This window comes from Cydia strobilella, chromosome 5 (assembly GCF_947568885.1).
Source record: "Cydia strobilella chromosome 5, ilCydStro3.1, whole genome shotgun sequence".
NCBI classification, from domain to species: domain Eukaryota; kingdom Metazoa; phylum Arthropoda; class Insecta; order Lepidoptera; family Tortricidae; genus Cydia; species Cydia strobilella.
The window spans coordinates 15,342,033-15,348,110 of record NC_086045.1 but is presented as its reverse complement, the minus strand read 5'-3'; positions in this window follow the sequence as shown (position 1 = coordinate 15,348,110).

The window sequence follows — 6,078 nt, the reverse complement described above, 5'->3', positions numbered from 1 at the left end:
GTGGCGATATTCGTCACATTCCTAGTCCGCGCTATAAAACACATGACTAATTAATGAGAAATTTGAGTAATTTTTTTACTACAAACTTGGGCATAGGTATGCCACAAGACGATCTAAAATTAGATTGTAAATCTAAATCAAAATTAAGCAGGTTGGAGTTTATGACAATATATAGATGCTGCTGTTGGCAAATCTCTTACGCCGTCCGTATATGTATATCCGTCATAGTGCGAATTTATAACAAAACTCAAATGTCATCACAACCGCAGAATGCGCGTCGCCAGAGAAAGAGAAAAAAGAAAGAAAAATGAATGAAACAATAAAAGTGTCGCCCTTATGCGCGCGCCGGCCTAGCATGCACGCCGCGGCGCGGCGCGGGCTCCCGCGGAGCAGTGCAGTACACTATGCATTCATCCTGACAACTAAACAAATACATAACATACTAACTAAATGGTACAGTCGCGGGCTCATATCAGGTGACATTTTTACTCCGCCAACCCAAACAGAAAAGATCACTGGTATTGTCCTACTTATAGGGGAGAGGTCTTCTTCAATTTTATTACCACTGAAGCGTATCCAACCCTTCTCTAATATAATAGCTTTAAAATATATATATATATCTCTTATATGTAATATAATTGGAGCGTTGCAGATGCTTTATAATGCGAACCATAGCTTAGAGACATAGGTATCTCTATTTGTAAAACTATTAGAGGGTAGCAGCTAATTCTGTCGAGTACACAGTTACATTCGCTGCAATTGGATAAGGGTGCTAGGTGTAAACCATGGTATAATAATATACTCCGCCCGCCTGTCCGCTCTCTTCCGAGACTCGCGAACCACGTGACTGACACAAGCCCACGTCATCATGCTGTTCACAGGTTCAGTCAAGTGGTTCGCGAGTCTCGGAAGAGAGTACAGTCGAAGGCAAAAATATCGACCCAGACAAATGGCTCAAAAATATGTGAACACGACTATTGTCTAAGGTGTAAGAGCATACACATATTTTTGAAACTTTGGGAATGTATATATATTTATGACCTTGACTGTTCCAGGCGGAGTATATTATTATACCATGGTGTAAACTAGGTGCTTATATATAAAACATTTTAAACACGCATTTTGTACACAATTACACATATCAAATGATATTAACGGATCTACCCATCCACGGATCATCAGTGACCACAGCTGGTGCAATCCAGCTGAAACGTCGGATTTAATATTTGTTTAAACCAAATTTTCATTCATTTTTCTTATCTGAAGAAATTATAGTTTTGCATTACCAATTGCCACCGACGTTAGGACTCTAAAAGACGTTGAATGGTAGCACAGTGCTTTAAAGTTTGAATTCTACTATATAAACGAGACCACATTTTAGTCATTAAGTCAGTGTCTTTAGTAAGTAGTCGGATTATAGTCGGATGTGTATTGTGTAGTGTCTATTGTCTCCGAGTTTGACCTTTCACTGGCATGTGAACATGTGACTGACAGCTATAGGTAGCTGCATGTTTCTTCAAACCAAATTCAAACAAGGACTACTATCCTATCCTAGGCTACAGGGTGTACTGAATCATCAGTACTTAAACCCATTACCCTAGTTTCTCGTGAAGTCGCAGTCGAGTAAAATGTTGATATTGGGGTAGATCATGTACGAATGTATAGACAAAAGTGGAATTCATATTCCTCCAAGTTTCCTATTAAGAGAATGTCCCCTGGAAAAGTATAAGCGCTAAATCTGGATTCAGCAGGTATTTTCTCTAAGAACATTAGGGAACATGTATTTTGACTGTAAGACTTTTCTGTGTAGAATTTAATCGGCTTTAATGTTGCCTTACATCATATTGTAATAAATAGAGAACTTTGATTCGGAGTAAAATCCAAATTTCTCCAAGATGGTAAACGTACACATTTTCCAAGATGGCGGCGGTTCCTCGAGGTCCTCAAATGTCAAATAGTGTGGACATGAAATAGTTATTTGTGCAACAAGAGAGGAAAGTTGGTTTTTCTTGCGAGTGTTTGTTTTGAGTCCCGAGAAAGCGAAAGAATCTATAATTAAATCACGAGCGAAGCGAGTGATTCTAAGGTAGAATCTTGAGCGCAGCGAGGGACTCAAAAACACGAGATGTAAAATAACTTTGCTCTCGTGTTGCACACATAATTTTTCACCTCAGTAGTGAGAACATATTAAAGGTTAAAATGTATTTCGAATTAAAGAAAGAAAGAAGAAAGAAAGAAAAGACATTGATTTAATTACACAGAATAAACAGAAAAAAAAAGTATTATAATATGTACGATACGATATGATACGATGCGATACGAGACGAGACGAGACCGGACCGTACCGGACCGTACCGTACCGTACCGTACCATAAAAAAATGTAATAAAAGTATGAAGTTCATGGCCTAAACTAAATTAAAAAGCTATATTGTTTCACTCCCTGGAGTGAGGAAAGTCGCACTTTCCTCACTCCAGGGAGTGACTAAAGTAGGCTTGTTCGAGCTGCTGAGTTGAAAAAGACCTTTAATTAACATACATAACAAACTTCAGGTCTGTTCCAGATTTCGAGGTTGGTCCTAATCCGATTGTGCTAATACACAAGGAGCCTTTTGAAACATTGTTAAAATACCTAATGCAATAAGACTGCAACTGGCTATAAAATATATATTACAGGTTAAATAGTTAATGTTAGCCGATTATTCTAACATACATTTTAGTTAAGTACTGTGTGTATTATGTCATTATGTCTTTAAATATGTCATTATGTCTAGAAGACCGCAAAAATTTAGGGAAACGTTAAAGAGTAAACGATTGAGCCGTGGCAAAATGCCGGGATAACGCGAGGAAGAAGAGAGAGTTAAAGAGTAAACGATATATAAAATTATAATATAGAATTTACAATATTATAGGTATCCTCTATTGTCGATTGTAGGGATAACGTTCGACAATATAGGACATATACCTACAGCCAAGGTTTACTCTTTTCCTTATTTTATACAATTAAATTAACCAGATTAGGTAGTGTAAGTACCTATTACTTTAATTCAGAGTATTCAGACAGGTAATTGTTAAAAAAGGCTCAATATCTATCTCTCTCATCACATCCTCTGCTGCTGCTGCAGAGCCCAGGGTCTTTCCGACTTTTCCTTCATACTTACACTAAAACGGGACTCAATCGCGTGCAATTACTTTATCTATTTTTATAAATTTTCTCCTCCATATCGCTCAGTCTTGTGATTTTTTTTGTAAGACACGGCATCTCTCGCAAAGTCTAATCAGCACGTAACTTGCCGGTTTGCACAAGACCTGCAAAGTGTAAATTAACTTTAACATACCTATGTTATCTTACCTATTTTTGGGGTTTCCTTAATATTATGGTCATGATACTCGTGAGTTTATGCTAGCGCGGCCACCCCGAAGGAAGCCGCCGAGCGGTGATTAATGTCGTGCGGTTATAACGCACTTCCTGCGCAGGCTCCCATGCTTAGGCCAAGCTGAGCCAAGCCGGCCCAGTCCACTCAGGAGTCAGGCCTTGTCCCAATGCTAAGTTTATAATGTATTCAATACGAGTGCCCAATGCTCCCCACCCCCTGACTTCACTAATTAATTGAAATGTTTTTTGTAGTCTAATATTTTACCTCAATGTTTTACTTCGGAATGGTGTCAATGTTGATACCATAAATGAATTCAGCACCCCCGATTTATACGAAAACGTAACCAAACCCGGCCTAGAAGCTTCACTGATGTAGATAATCAAGAAAAAAATGAGAGCCCTAAATGAACCTTCAAGAGCGGATATCTCAAAAACTATACAAGATATCAAAAAACTTGACCTAATAAAATTTGTAACAAATTAAATCACTTTTTATTATGCATGTCATGCCATGTCTCTCAGACGCATAGTTTCCGAGATATAATCGAAAAATTTAACCTTCAAACCCCCCTCTCCCCCCCAGCACCAGGGTTACGGTTGGGGACTTTTGATATGTTCATTTCCTAACTAGTCCAAACAAAGCTACGAAGTCAAAAATTGTGGTCCTAGCATTTCCCTCTATACCTTCTTATTGCTTGGCCTACTAGTAGTTACGCTCTCATTATAAAACGACTAGCTAGAAAAGCTAAAATTCCTGAGGTTAATACTGTTTAAATTTAGGTTTGAAGTCGTTTGGTATGATTTTAAACTAAATCAAACATGTAGACCATCCCTAATATTAATATTGTCTTCGGTTACCGCGATAGTTACTCATGAAATAAAACTATGAAAACGGATTATATCGCGTTTATTCGCGTGCATTTTGTAATTTTTCCTCAGTCACCCGTTGACCACGAACGCTGTAAAGAGTTCGAAACGTCGGGATGTATTATAAATTCAATATACGCGATATAATCCGTTTTCATAGTTTTATTTCATCCCTAATATTATTTAAATAGGTTCAGCGGTTATTGATTCCCCATACAAATTTCCATCCCACTTTTCACACCCTTAAAAGATGATTTTGGTTATAAAAACTATCATATGTAATGTTCCGGGACTCAAACCATCTCTATACCAAATTTCAACGAAATCGGTTCAGCGGTGGTTCAGCGGTTTAAGCGTAAAGCGGAGTTTAAAAAATTAAAAAAAAAAATCGTTAAGTAGATTGTGGAATTGGGCGTTTTGGTCCAAGTTAATGCTATAATTGTTCTATAATACATACATATTGAGCTTTTGTTATCTCATAATAAGTAATATTACCTTTATTATTAATTTTTTTCTTTTTAGGGTTCCGTACCCAAAGGGAAAAACGGGACCCTATTACTAAGACTCCGCTGTCCGTCTGTCTGTCACCAGGCTGTATCTCATGAACCGTGATAGCTAGACAGTTGAAATTTTCACAGATGATGTATTTCTGTTGCCGCTATAACAACAAATACTAAAAAGTTAAGTAAGTCCGACTCGCACTTGGCCGGTTTTTTTTATTCTAGATGTTATTGTTATGGTTGTTATGTCAATTATTCAACATACATATTATTTGGAAAGCAATGTCACCGGTCAGTAGTTACTGTAGTAAGTATTTTCAAAGATACCTATGTAACTCCGTATAAGATAAATAAAATAAAAAGGAAAAAACTTGCCTTAGAATACCAAGAAAGAGTTATACTCGAATAGATGGCGCCACACCTTTGGCCTATACTCGGGTGGATGGCGTTAACGACACCGTTCGATGTTTAACAACTTTAACACATATATAATCAGTGAAAGAACATGGGTCAGTCATATGGAGTTCTAAAAAATAAAAATAAACATTTGTCCATTTATATATAAAAAAAATATGTTTTTATTCATGGAATAAAACTATGAAAACGGATTACCCCTATCGCGTATATTGAATTTATAATACATCCCGACGTTTCGAACGTGTTTCGAACCCTTTACAGCGTTGCAGCGTCATAGTTTTACTTTTATTTTATGAGTAACTATCACGGTAACCGAAGACAATATTATGTTTTTATACATTTTCATTTTTAGTTTTAATCTTGTGTCGATAGATGGCAATACTTAAATTTACTATGACAATAACTCTCTATCCAGCCATTCTCGAAACCCCTGATAGGGCTCCGCAAAGCCTCTGTGAGGGCTCCGCGAGAAAAAGCGAAAACAAATCAATTACCAGCTCTTCTATATCTCTGGTCCACAGTTAAATAGTGACTAACGATTTTTTTTATTTGGGGCTCCTTCAAATAGGTATTTCGCTTTCCAAAAGGGTTCAGTCTACAAAAAAGTTTTGAGAACCGCTGCTCTATACTATCTATTCTCTTTAGTATTTCATAATGAACGATTGTTTGTTGCCATACAAGTAAATAAAGTACATAGTAGGTATCGTACTTATAGATTAGTGAATTTCATTGCGATCATTTCTTTCAAATTATAGTATGCTTAAATAAAATAAAAATCTACTATAAATAAATAAAAAGTTTAACAAGCTCATGTAAATACTTGAATGCTAAGCGTGAATGAGAATTAACATTTAAAGCAATCCTTCGAGTGAACGGGTGGGAAAGCAGGCAATGTATTAGGTACCTATTCGATTGAAACA